Source organism: Rattus norvegicus, chromosome 2, assembly GCF_036323735.1.
Source record: "Rattus norvegicus strain BN/NHsdMcwi chromosome 2, GRCr8, whole genome shotgun sequence".
In the NCBI taxonomy this organism is placed as follows: Eukaryota; Metazoa; Chordata; class Mammalia; order Rodentia; family Muridae; genus Rattus; species Rattus norvegicus.
Genome location: NC_086020.1, coordinates 85,994,512 through 86,009,170, shown reverse-complemented (window position 1 = coordinate 86,009,170; position 14,659 = coordinate 85,994,512).

Here is a 14,659-nt window from a genome sequence, read left to right as displayed (position 1 = left end):
AATGATAGTCCTCATCCCTCTCCCATGATGAAATGTTTAAGTGCTCTGATCATGTCAAAGTCTTGTGCATTTAATCACAGCAGCAGTGAGGTTATGAGTGAAATGGACATGTCATGTTCAGAAAAAAAATCATTTTAGCTACATTTCCCTGTCCTTTGGCTGTTATATTCTCTCCCATTTTGGGTGGTATCCTCAGAGCCTTGGAGCGGGTGTTAGAAATGTCTTGTTTAGGAGTGAGCACTCCACAGTCATTTATTCCCGTCACTTTGATGAGTAATGACTCTTTCATAACTGCTGCCTCCTGTAAAAAGAGTTCTCTCTGATGCAATTTGAGAGCAGCATTCATCTCTAGATTAAATTTTATGAGTATTTTGAAGAAAGTTTGACATCATGTCTACTTAACAAAGCACTAGTTTTTACCCAGTCAGGCTTTTGACTAGGCTTTATTATCAGCTTGAGATCACCCTTGTGTGGTATCCTATCCAGTCAGGTCGTGGACTATTTTTGATGGTGCTGATGATGCTAAGGAATGCGATGGGTTGTGGTCATGATCACATTGGTATATTTGGTAGAAGTTTAGTTCAACTTTCTGTCTAGTATTTCCTGTCTGTCTAGTAGGTGGCTGTATTTAGAAGTAACTGGCTATCTCATTTTTCCTATAACAAATGAGATGGTTAAGAGGCACGTGAGAGATGTGCATTATTGGAGGTTACATTGAGAATGTACAAGGATTAAGAACCTTTGCCCTCAAGGCTAGATCTCTTAGAAACACACAGAAAGTTGCAAATTTGGCTTCTCTGAAACAGATCAGTTATGTTTACAAGACCACGGAAAAATTAGGAATGATGTTTAATACATTGTAATTATCTGCACTTCTAAATTTGTAGTGACTTCTTATTCCACTTTAAATGAAATCCACAATAGCAATTTTTATTTTACTTTACTGAAAAATTCATGAATTTTTCTTCATGAATCATATACTTGTTTAAATAAATCACGCTCATTCTTGGCTATTACAAATAAGGCTATCATGAATGGTTATAAACTTGTGGTTTAATGTGTGTATATTCAAGATATTTATTTTATGTTTTAATCATAAATTCTCCTAGTAATGGGTAGTTGTATACAGAGTTTCATGACTCAAATTCAGTCATCAAAGATGTTTGCACTAAACAATATTTTAGAGCCTCCTTTTCTGATTTCTTCGCTGCATTTTATATTCTTATTTTATACTTTATCTACTCTTATCTGTGTGGTTATTGTCACCACTTGTGGTTTGATCATATTTCCATATTAGTTAATAATGTTGAGCATCATTTCTTTATTGTATAAGGAATTTCTATTAGATACCTGTCTACAGCTTACTTTTCTATTGTCTTCACCACACATTGAACAAAACAAACTTTTGGTATTGGTAAGTTGAGTTTAGTCAGTACACCAAGGAATTGTGATTTGGGAGTAAATTCAAAAAAATCTTCACTAAGCCCTGAATCCAGCATATGTTCTTCTATTCACCTATAATATGTAAGCATATATTTTAAATTAATTATCATGAGCCATTTGAATTACTTTTTGTGTAAAGTTGGCAATTACATGGTGGCCTTAGCCTGGTCTTGCAGCTGTTTGTCAGAAAGGCTGTGTATCCTTCTGAGTTGCATTTGCAGCCAGGTCAAGAGTCTCACATAGACTTCCTAGTGTGGCGATACATGCCTCAAGTCTTACCACCAAAGCTGTGGCAGAAGGGATACAAGTTTGAGGCCAGCTTTGGTTACATAGCAACATTCTGCTTCCCACTACATGAAAAAAGTAAGGTATTCAACATAATTTAAAATTCCAATGCATAAAATGGCAAAATGGCCCTATAAGAATGAAAATAAAAACTATACAATTGAAATAATACATGCAAATTATATATGATAAGCAGTCAATGCACTGAATGTAAAAGGAATTCCTAAATTAATCAATAAAAGAACATAATTTAACAATGGACAAATGGCTACCACCATTTCTTTAAAGATCATATGCAAGAATACGAGATGATGGAGCTGGGTGGGGTGGTGCATTCCTTTAATCCCAACATTCAGGAGGCAGAGGCAGGCAGATATCTTCAAGTTGATGGCCAGCCTTATTTACAGAGAGATTTCTAGGATAACGAGAGATAATAGAGACCCAACCTATATATGATCAGGTTCTGGGAATCTCACCAGGTTGGCTGAAAGAGCAGCCACCACCCATAACTGCACAGTTATCTCATCAACCTTGTACCCTTTAAAACACTTACTGTGCTGTAAAGGCACCTGGCTTCCAGGATCTCTAATAGAGTCCATTTAAGTGAAATCCCCAAGTTCAGATCTACTTTCTACCCTTTCTCTAGCTTTGGACATAACTTGGTCAATGTCGCTGATCTGCCTGAGCTTGCCTATAGTTGAGATAAGGGACCTGCTCAGCTGCTGCCACCCCATTTTCTTCTTTTTCCTTTTATTTGGACCCACAGAGATATGCCTACCTTTGCCTTCTCTTGAGTGCTAAGTTTAGAGGCACATCCCACCATGCCAGGCTTTCGGTTTCCTCCTTTTGATTCAGTCTGGAACCCTAGCCCATGGAATAAACACTCCTGCTCCCCTAGGTGTTCCCACCTCAGTTGGCCCTCACTGCAGTGCCCAGAGATTTGTTTCAATTAGGATTCTAAACTCCATTTAATTGACAAGATTAGGCATAACCCTGGCTTAATATTTTTGAGACATACTTTTAATTTCTTTCAGAGATTAGTTAATTATTACAGAATCAACTTTAACTAATCAATGATTTACTCACCGATTTAGAAATTTTCTACTTGGTGTGTATACATGTGAAATGTTTAGGACTTCTTCTACCAAGAAACTGACAGAGAGAAATCTTCAAGAAATATACATTTTAAAAGTATTAGTTTAATTCTTTGTCAGGACTTGGCTTTAAACACTCCCCAAAGATTTGGGTAAGAGGTGTCCAGAGCTGATTGTGCCAGACAGAGGTGAGGACCAGAATGTGGGGTCTAGCTGGAGACGTAAAGACACTGGGGATACATTAGTAAACGGATATTGAGACCAAGATTCCTTCATTTATAATCTCCCTCTTCAGGGAGTAATTTGGCTCAATCCTGTATTCTCTACCAGGGCCAAACTACAAAACCAAGCAAACATGAATTAAAACCTATGTGATTGTAAATTAGCAGATGTTTCCTCCTCAGATCTTGTGTATTTTCTTTCCACAGTGGTAAAAAGCCAAGCTACACACTCCTAGATTAACTAGATTTAATTCCGTATCAATTTCTGTAGTAAAGAGTACTCCATTAAGACCTTCTTACGGGTCTATGAAACATTATACCTTCCACAAAGAGAAATGGTGTCCATGTGGCATTTTCCTCACCTCTGGGAACTTCATTGTCCTCTGAAAAATACAGCAATTTTCTCTGTGTGTCTGTATGTTCTTTGTTAATATTTCTTGTATGCATTTGATAGCTCATTGTTACGATGGTCTGTATTGTTTCTGTTTTCACTTCTATCTGTAGATGTTTCAGTATACATAAAGGAAATCCACTGGTATATCTGTAATTTTTGTATTTAGTTATTTCATAAAGATAGTCCTTTCTATCTGATTACTAAAATATTTTTATTGTGTATTTCCTGTAAGTGCACACATAGCACACCAATCTTCAATTGCTTTCCTGTCTAGGACATCTCAGCAGGCCTGACTCTCATCTGACCCTGCCTTCAGGTTCATAATACCTCTCAGGACCTGATTGATCCCATCATTGTCTACATTTTCCACAGTTTTTCATTACACTACAAATGCCAATGCTTTGATATAAACAGAAGTGACTAGGAATGTCTGTCAGCAATCCCTAGTTGATATAAAAGTGTAAACTGAATATAAGGTGCTCTTATCTTCCTGAGCACCAAGAAAAGACTCCAGAGATGCCTGGAAAAATCAAAAGGCATTCATCGATGCAGCTAACTTTGAGTGTATCCCAGGCTACACACTGAGCCTCAAATAAAGAATGCCTTGCGGCCATTGAAATAACCTCGTGAGCTGGACAGAACAACTCTGAGCGAATGAAACCAGGAAAAGAAGAGGGAAGGCATTTATATAGAGAGAACACATTGCCATACCATGTACCCTCAGTGAGGTCTAAATGTTATAGTAAGAAGATTTGAGATAAGTGGGAGGTAGCACAATATCAGAATATCAGATGGTTACAAGAATAGAAATAATAAAGCAAGGAAATGTGTGAAAAAGACCTCCTTTGAGTAGTAATGCTGTTATGATGAGAACAATGAAACCACATGGCAGGCTTACCAGACTCCCGGAAGACTAAGGATGCTGCAGTTGTCAGAAGATAAGAAATAAGTCCCTCACAGGCTGCAGCACTTGGGAGACTGGGACCCACACTTTGACTGGGCAAGACAGTGGATCTATATCTATATGGTGACATACATATTTACTAGTCTCTTTCTTACTTGTGACCTTTGATAGTGTGATGGTTTGTATATGCTCAGCCCAGGAAACGACACTATTAGAAGGTGCGGCCATGTGTCTCTGTCTTTATAGTCAAGAGGAGAAGGAGACTACTGGGACAAGTGATGCTGATTAGATGAAGCTAAGAAATTAGTGGTGATTAAGAAGAGACCATCATTATTGAGGTAAAGTTTTTGGGAAGTGTTTTCTGAGAGTACAAAGAAGCTGTGTTGCAGAGATAGTTAAGGTTGTACTTCATGCTGCAGCTATATTTGTTAACATATAAGAATCACCCAGGCTGTACTGGTTTTGAAGTCATGAAAGGGTCATGAAGAGCAGCTGAAGCTTGGCACTATGAGAGGTCATGGAAGGCCATTTGTAAAGATGCACCCTGAGTTGCAATTGATGGCCCAGGACTGAAGAGGTCATGAAAAGGAGTTGAGGCTTGGCACCATGAAGAGAGCCTGTGAGAGGTTACTGGTGAAGCTTAATTGTGTTGTAAGACCCCAGTGTATTGGAGATGCCAGTACCATGGGATGATCACCAAGAACAGCTGAGGCAGTGGAAAGGAACAACCTGAGTGTTAACAGAGGGTAGAGCTAGAGAATCCAGCCCTTTGGAGGATCATGTGTGGATCCAAGACATTGAAAGAAGCTGCCTTGGAGACCCAACTATGTTAAAGATGCCAGAGCCATGGGCTATCTGCTGAGGAAAGCTGCTAACAGAGAGTGGAACCAGCTCAGGAGAAAGAACTTTGTTGCAGTGAACAAAGATGAAAAAGAAATCAGAGATCTGAAGACCGATTTGACATCAGACATGAAGGAAGATGTAGAGTTTGGAGTTTGCCTAGCTGGTTTCCTGTCTTGCTTTGGGGATTACAGTTAAATGACTGGATGGATCTCAGAGGAGATTTGAACTTTGGACTGTTAACATTGAGACAGCTATAGACTATGGAGGTTTTTGAAGTTGGACTAAATGTATTCTGCATTATGCTGTGTTTGGATACGGCCCCCCATAGATTCATAAGTTTGAACAAGCCTATGGGGGCCAGGGAATAGGATGTGATGGCTTATATATGCTCAGGTCAGGGAGTGGCACTATTAGAAGGTATGGCCTTGTTGGAGTAGGTTTGTCACTGTAGGCATGGGCTTTAACACCCTCATTTGAGCTGCCCAGATGCCAGTATTCTGCTAGCAGCCTTCAGATTAAGATGTAGAACTTTCAGCTCCTCCTGTACCATGCCTGCTTAGATGTTGCCATGTTCCTAACTGGTGATAATGGTCTGAACCTCTGAACTTGTAATTTAGCCCCAATTAAATGTTGTCCTTTATAAGACTTGCCTTTGTCATGGTGTCCCTTTACAGCAGTAAAACCCTAACTAAAGACAAATAGTTTTTCTTTATGTTCCTATCTGGGATCTTAGTATTTTTCAAGCCCCTCTCTCTTTCTGTGTCTTCTCAATAGAGCTTATTATGTATTTTAAATATTTTTTATTTTAAACTGGAGAAATGACCTGGTGTGAAGTTTCAGAGTAAAGGTATTGTCAGTAAGCTCAATGATCTGAGTTCAGTTTCCTGAATACAGGTAGTGAAAGGAGAGAACCATTTTTGTAATTTGTCCTCTGACCTTCACATGCCCACAGGTAGACAGAGACACGTTAAATGAAAAAAATTATATTTTACTTGTATAGAGTAACTCAATTAATCTTAAAATTGAGTTATATTTTCTTCTATAATATACAAATCAGTAGATATCACTGTATTCACAATATCTCATACCCATAACTACCACATGATGTACACAGATATATCTCCTCATTCATGTGCTGTTTATTGCTTTCCTTTAGTCTCTTCTTCTAAAACAGTGGTTCTAACCTTCCTAATGCTGTGACTCTTTAATATAGTTCCTTATGTTTTGGTTATCCTCAACCATAAAACCCATAAAATTATTTTTCTTATTTTTAGAATGATTTTAATTAACACATATTAACTATATAAGATCATGGGTTTCATTGTGAAATGTTCATACATGCAAATAGTATATTTTGATCATATTTACTCGATTACTCTCACCTCTTCCTGTGAATCTCCCTTCTCTTCTCATCTTGTCCCTCTCTGCTTTCATGTCGTCCTTTGGGTTTTGATGACCCAGTGGGTGTGGGTTCCCTTAGACTTGTTTGTAGACACATAGACGAGATAGTATTTACAGGGTTATGCACAGCTTGCTAGTGGCTATACAACCCATCCCTGGGGAAGGCTGAGTCCCTCTTTTGTTTATGAAAAGATGCTGGTGGCCCTATTCTTGAAAACTTAAAATATTCTTTAATTTTAATTAATTATTTTATTTACTTATATCCCAAATATTGCTCCCCCTCCCTATCTTCTTTTCCAGAGTTCTTCATTCCATACTTCCTACCCTTTGACTCTTAGAGGGTGCCTCCTCTTGGGTGTCCCCCTTCTTTGGGACATCAAGTCTCTACTGGATTACATGCTTCCTCCCCCACTGAGGGCAGACCAGACAGTCAGTCCCCTGCTACATATGTGGCAGGGCCTCAGACCAGCCCATGTATGCTCTTTGGTTAGTGGCTCAGTCTCTGGGAGCCTCCAGGGGTCCAGGTTAGTTGACACTGTTGGTCTTCCTAGGAGGTTGCAATCCCCTTCAGCTCTTTCAATCCTTCTAACTCTTCCATAGGGGTCCCAGACCTCAGTCCAATGGTCGACTGTAAGTATCTGCATTTGTCTCAGTCAGCTGCTGATAAAGCCTCTCAGAGGACAGCCATGCTAGGCTCCTGTCTGCAAACACAGCACAGCATCAGTAATAGTGTCAGGGCTACTGCCCACACATGGGATGTATCCCAATTTGGTCCCAGTACTGGTCAGCCACTCCTTCTTTCTCTGCTCCATTTTTGTCCCTGAATTTCTTTTGGACAAGAGCAATTTTGGGTCAAAAGTTTTGTAGGTGGGTTGGTGTCCCCATCCCTCCTCTGGTGGTCCTGTATGACTACTGGAGGTGAATTCTTCAGGTTCCATTTCCCTACTGTTGGACATTTTGGCCTCTCACATCCCAGGACCGGGGGACATTTTAGAGGTTACTTTCACTTCCAGCAAATGCATATTTTCATTCATTCTCTTGATCCTCTGGGCTTCTTTCCTGCCCCTACCCCCCAATATAAGATCTTTGCTCCTCTTCCCCTTTCCTTCCTCTCTCCCACTCAGGTCCCTCCCTCCCTTTGCTTCCCATGATTATTTTGTTCCCATTTCTAAGTGGCATTGAAGCATCCTCACTAGGGCCTTCCTTCTTGTTAAACTTCTTACTGTCTTTGGGTTGTATATCATGGATATTCTGTACTTTTGGGCTATTACCCACTTATTAGTGAGTACATACCATGTTTGTCCTTTTGGTTCTGGGTTACCTTACTCAACATCATATTTTCTAGTTCCATACATTTTCCTGCAAATTTCATGATGTCCTTATTTTTGATAGCTGACTGTTTTCCTTTGTATAAATGAACTGCATCCATTCTGTATTCATTCTTCAGTTGAGGGACATCTGAGTTGCTTCCAGCTTTTGGCTATTATGAATAAGGCTGCTATGAACATAATGGAACATGTGTCCTTATGTATAGTGGAGCATCTTTTGGGTATATGCTCGGGAGCAGTATAGCTGGGTGTGATGGTTTGCATGTGCTTGGCCCAGGGAGTGGCACTATTAGATGGTGTGGCCTTGTTGGAGGAAGAGTGTCACTGTGGGAGTGGGCTTGGAGACCCTCCTCCTAACTGCCTGAGGATGCTCAGTCTGTTCCTGGCTTCCTTCAGATAAAGATGTAGAACTCAGTTCTTCTTGCACCATGCTGCCATGCTCCTGCCTTGATGATAATGGACTGAACCTCTAAACCTGTAAGCTAGCTCCAATTAAATGGTGTCCTTTATAAAACGTACATTGGTCATGGTGTCTGTTCACAGCAATAAGACCCTAACTAAGACAGAAGTTGGTACCAGGGAATGGAGTATTGTTGTGATAGGCCTGATAAAGCTTTTGTTTGGAAGAATGTGGATTTGGGGACTTTGGATTTGGGAAGCAGTGGAATGCTGCTTTAAATGGGGCTTAATGGGCTATCTTAGTAGGAATGTGGAAGATTGTGTTACTGAGAGTAATTTAAAATGTTTGGACCTGGCACAAGATGGTTCAGTGAAGAAGAATTTTAGGATGTGGCCTAAAGACTGTTTTTGTGGTATTTTGGGGAAAAATGTGGCTGCTTTTTGCCATTGTCCAAAGAGTATGCCTGAGGTTAAGGTGAAGAGATTTAAATTAATTGCTGTGAAAAGGAAGTCTCAAACCAGCCTGGTGTAAATTCTGTTGTGTGGTTACTAAAATTCACTTTCACGAAGAACATTTTAATGAAAAAAGGGATGCTGAAAAAGGAAAATAAACAAAATATATGGTTCGAGTATTAAAGGGACACCAGGAAATGAAATGAAGCTGAATCCTGTGTTCAAGGATATTAAATTGAATTAAGGAAGTAATGATCTTGGGGCAAGACCCCACCTAGCTAAGTTAGCTCTAGGCAACTTAGTCCCAGGAGACAGGCATACAGATCTCTAAATTCAAGGTCAATGTACAGAGCAAGATCCAGGACAGCCAAGCTTAGGCAGTGAAGGAGTTAGAAAAGAGGAAGCTAGTGACAATGTGATAGAACAAGGGGGCTACATTCCAGCTCCTGCAAGTAGCAGAACTCAGCAGCTTCAGCCATGTGTCTCTGGCTTTATATGCAAGAAGAGAGGGAGACTACTGGGACAATTGATGTTGGTCAGCTGCAGCTAAGAAATTAGTGGTGATTAAGAAGAGACCAGAATCATTGTGGTAAAATCTTCTGGGAAGTGTTTCTGAGAGCACAAAGAGGCTGTATTTCAGAGTTAGCCAAGGTTGTGCTGTGGCTGGACTTGGTAATGTGTAAGAGTCACCCAGGTGGTACTGGTTTTGAAAGCATGAAGGGGTCATGAAGAGCAGCTGAGGCTGGGCACTGTGAGAGACTGTGGAAGGCCATTGGTGAAGGTGGACCCTCAGTTGCAATTGATGGCCCAGGGCTGAAGGGGTCATGAAAAGGAGTTGAGGCTTGGCACTATGAAGAGAGCCTCTGAGAGGTTACTGTTGAAGCCTAATTGTGTCGGAAGACCCCAGTGTATTAGAGATGCCAGTACCATGGGATGATCACCAAGAACAGCTGAGGCAGTGGAATGGAACAACCTGAGTGTTCAGAGGGTAGAGCTAGAGAATCCAGCTCTTTGTGTGGATCCAAGACATTGAAACAAGCTGCCTTGGAGACCCAACTATGTTAAAGATGCCAGAGCCATGGGCTATCTGCTGAGGAAAGCTGCTAACAGAGAGTGGAACCAGCTCAGGAGAAAGACCTTTGTTGCAGTCAACAAAGATGAAAAAGGGTTGAAGATCTGAAGACCGATTTAACATCAGACATGGAGATGGCAGAATTCGAAGTTTACCCAACTGGTTGCCTGTCTTAATTCGGGGATTACAGTTAAGTGATTGGATGGATCTCAGAAGAGACTTTGAACTTTGGACTTTTAACATTGTTGATACTGCTATAGACTATGGGGACTTTGGAAGTTGGACTAAATGTACTTTTTTTATTATACTATGTTTAGGTATGGTCTCCATAGAGTAATGTGTTGGAACAAGCGTGTGGAGGTCAGGGAGTGGAATGTGATCGTTTGCATGAGCTTGGCCCAGGGAGTGGCACTATTAGAAGGCATGGCCTTGTTGGAGGAAGTGTGTCACTGTGGGGGTTGTCTTGGAGACCCTACTTCTAGCTGCCTGAGGATGCTTAGTATGTTTCTGGCTTCCTTCAGGTGAAGATGTAGAACTCAGCTCCTTCTGCACTATGCCTGCCTGGATGCTGTGATATTCCTGCCTTTATGATAATGGACTGAACCTCTGAGCCTGTAAGCCAACCCTAATTAAATGTTGTCCTTTATAAGAGTTGTCTTAGAAGGAACACCCATTCAGAGCCTGCCCCACATGTGGCCCATACATATACAGCCATCCAATTAGACAAGATGGATGAAGCAAAGAAGTGCAGGCTGACAGGAGCCGGATGTAGATCTCTCCTGAGAGACACAGCCAGAATACAGCAAATACATAGGCAAATGCCAGCAGCAAACCACTGAACTGAGAATAGGACCCCCGTTGAAGGAATCAGAGAAAGAACTGGAAGAGCTTGAAGGAGCTTGAGACCCCTTATGAACACCAATGCCAAGCAACTAGTGCTTCCAGGGACTAAGCCACTACCTAAAGACTATACATGGACTGACCCTGGACTCTGACCTCATAGGTAGCAATGAATATCCTAGTAAGAGCACCAGTGGAAGGGGAAGCCCTTGGTCCTGCTAAGACTGAACCCCCAGTGAACGTGATTGTTGTGGGGAGGGCGGCAATGGGGGGAGGGTGGGGAGGGGAACACCCATAAAGAAGGGGAGGGGGAGGGATTAGGGGGATGTTAAATTAAAAAAATAAAAAAAAGTAATTTCCACATATAAATGAGTTTATATTCTATTTGTTTTCTTTTTCCATTTATTTGCCAGGATATACCAACACGTGGATTTTAAGAGCTGTAGATCACTCCAGTGTGTAAATATTAAATATTTCATTTATCCATTCTTCAGTGGAAGGACTTTAGGTTTTTTCTTGCCATTAACCATAACGATTGTATGATGATAGTTTTGTAAGTAAAATACTAGTATGCCTTTGTTTTACATGTAATTTAGAGGTGACTTGTATATCTTCTCAAGAAAACAGACTATTTAAGACATTTAACTTTTATACTTTCTGCATGTCATTTAATTGTTTACATGCTTATGTTTATCTATTTAAAATTATTTTTGTTCCTTTAAAAACTTTGAATAAACTTAAAATAATTTATCAAAAAAAAAAAGAGTTGTCTTGGTCATGGTGTCTGTTCACAGCAATAAGACCCTAACTAAGGCACTGGGTCTTCAAGTAGAACTATTTTCAATTTTGTGAGAAACTGTCAGATTGATTTCCAGAATGGGTGTACCAGTTTGCAATCTCACCAGTAATGGAGGAATGTTTCTCTCACATCCTCCCTCAATGCAGGACTGAAACATTCACACCCTGGTCTTCCTTCCTTTTAAGCTCTATATGGTCTGTGGGTTGTATAATGGGCATTGTGAACTTTTGAGCTAATATCTGCTTATCAGTGAGTACATACCATGTGTGTTCTTTTTTGTGTCTGGGTTACCTCCCTTAAGAGATTATTTTCTACTTCTTACCATTTGCTTGCGAATTTCATGAAGCCATTTTTTATAATCGCTGAATCCTTGTTATGTGTTAGACCATCTTTTGGGTCTTCAGTTAAATTTATTTCCAATTTTCTCAGGAATTACCAGGCTGATTTCAAAAATGGTTTTAAATCCCACCAGTAATAGAGTGGTGGTCCTCTCTACATCTTCCCCAGCATGTGTTGTCCCATGACTTTCTGATCTTAGCCATTCTGATTGATGTAAAATGGAATCTCCAGGGTTGTTTTGATTTGCATTTCCTTGAAGACTAAGGGATATTGAACATTTCTTTAAGTGTTTCTCAGTCATTTGAGATTCTTTTGTTAAGAATTCTCTGCTTAGCATTTTAAATTTTGGCTTTTTTTTTGTCTAACTTTGAGTGCTTTATATATTTTGGATATTATCCCCTATTGGATGTAGGATTAGGAAAGATATTTTTTCAGTCTGTAGGTTCCTGTTTTGTCTTATCAACAATGTCTTTGACTTACAGAAGAAGCTTTTTAGATTCAAGAGGTCCCATTTATTAATCGTTGAACTTAGAGCCTAAGCAATGGGTGTTCTGTTTGGGGAATATTCCCCTGTGCCAATGTACTCCATGCTCTTTCCCACTTTCTATTTTATTAGATTCAGTGTATCTGGTTTTATGTGGAGATTCTTGATGCACTTGGACTTGAGCTTTGTACAAGGAGAAAGGAATGGGTCAATTTGTATTCTTCTACAAGCTGACTAAGAGTTGAATCAGCCCCATTTGTTGAAAATGCATTTTTTCCTCACTGTATAGTCTTGACTTCTTTGTCAAAGATCAGGTGTCCATAGGTGTGTGGGTTTATTTCTGAATCTTTGATTTTATTATACTGATTGAATTGTCTGCTTTTGTACCATAGCATGTGGTTTTTTATCATTATTGCTTTGTAGTACAGCTTAAGGTCAGGAATGGTGATTCCCCAAGAAGTTCTTTAATTGTTGAGATTGTTTTTGTTATCCTGTTTTTTTTTTTTCCATATGAAGTTGAGAATTGTACATTTCATGTACATGAAGAATTGGGTTGGAATTTTGATGGCAATTTCATTGACTCTGTAGACTGCTTTTGGAAAGATCACCATTTACACTATGTTAATCCTACTGATCCATGAGCATGGGAAATCTTTCCTTCTTCTGAGGTCTTCCATTTTTTTCTTTAGTGACTTGGATTTCTTGTCATATAGGTTTCCCCTTGCTTAGTTAGAGTTACACTGTCTTAGTTACAGTTTTATTGCTGTGAAGAGATACCACAAGACAACTCTTATAAGGACATTTTATTTAGGCTGGCTTACAGGTTTAGAGGTTCAGTCAATTATCAAGGCAGGAATATCCAGACAGATACGGTGCAGGCAGAACTGAAAGTTCTATATCTTCATCTAAAGGCTGCTAAGAGAAGACTGGCTCCAGGCAACTATGATGAGGCTCTTAAAGCCCATGCCTACAGTGACATACCTACACCAACAAGGCCACATTCAATCTGACATGGCCACACCTCCTAATAGTACAACTCCCTGGGCCAAGCACATACAAACTATCACATAAACCAAGGTATTTTACATTACATGTTAGGTGCTGTTTCTCTAATTTCTTTTTGAGTCCAACTATCATTTGTATAAAGAAAAGGTATTGATTTGTTTGAGTTTCTTTTCTACCCAGCTACTTAACTGAAGTTGTTTATCAGCTGTAGGAGTTCTCTGGTAGAATTTTGGGGGGCACCTATGAATATTATCATATCATTCTTTTTTTTTAAATTTTTTTTAATGTATTTAATACGTAATAATAATTCTTTGGTCTCCGGGTAAACATCCCCCTCCCACCTCCCCTTCCTTATGAGTGTTCCCCTCCCAACCATCCCCCCATTGCCGCCCTCCCCCCAACAGTCTAGTTCACTGGGGGTTCAGTCTTAGCAGGACCCAGGGCTTCCCCTTCCACTGGTGCTCTTACTAGGATATTCATTGCTACCTATGAGGTCAGAGTCCAGGATCAGTCCATGCATAGTCTTTAGGTAGTAGCTTAGTCCCTGGAAGCTCTGGTTGCTTGGCATTGTTGTACTTTTGGGGTCTCGAGCCCCTTCAAGCTCTTCCAGTTCTTTCTCTGATTCCTTCAACGGGGGTCCTATTCTCAGTTTAGTGGTTTACTGCTGGCATTCGCCTCTGTATTTGCTGTATTCTGGCTGTGTCTCTCAGGAGAGATCTACATCCGGCTCCTGTCGGTCTGCACTTCTTTGCTTCATCCATCTTGTCTAATTGGGTGGCTGTATATGTATGGGCCACATGTGGGGCAGGCTCTGAATGGGAGTTCCTTCAGTCTCTGTTTTAATCTTTGCCTCTCTCTTCCCTGCCAAGGGTATTCTTGTTCCCCTTTTAGAGAAGGAGTGAAGCATTCACATTTTGATCATCCGTCTCGAGTTTCATTTGTTCTAGGCATCTAGGGTAATTCAAGCATTTGGGCTAATAGCCACTTATCAGTGAGTGCATACCATGTATGTCTTTCTGTGATTGGGTTAGCTCACTCAGGATGATATTATCCAGTTCCAACCATTTGCCTACGAATTTCATAAAGCCGTTGTTTTTGATAGCTGAGTAATATTCCATTGAGTAGATGTACCACATTTTCTGTATCCATTCCTCTGTTGAAGGGCATCTGGGTTCTTTCCAGCTTCTGGCTATTATAAATAAGTCTGCGATGAACATAGTGGAGCACGTGCCTTTTGTATATGTTGGGGCATCTTTTGGGTATATGCCCAAGAGAGGTATAGCTGGATCCTCAGGCAGTTCAATGTCCAATTTTCTGAGGAACCTCCAGACTGATTTCCAGAATGGTTGTACCAG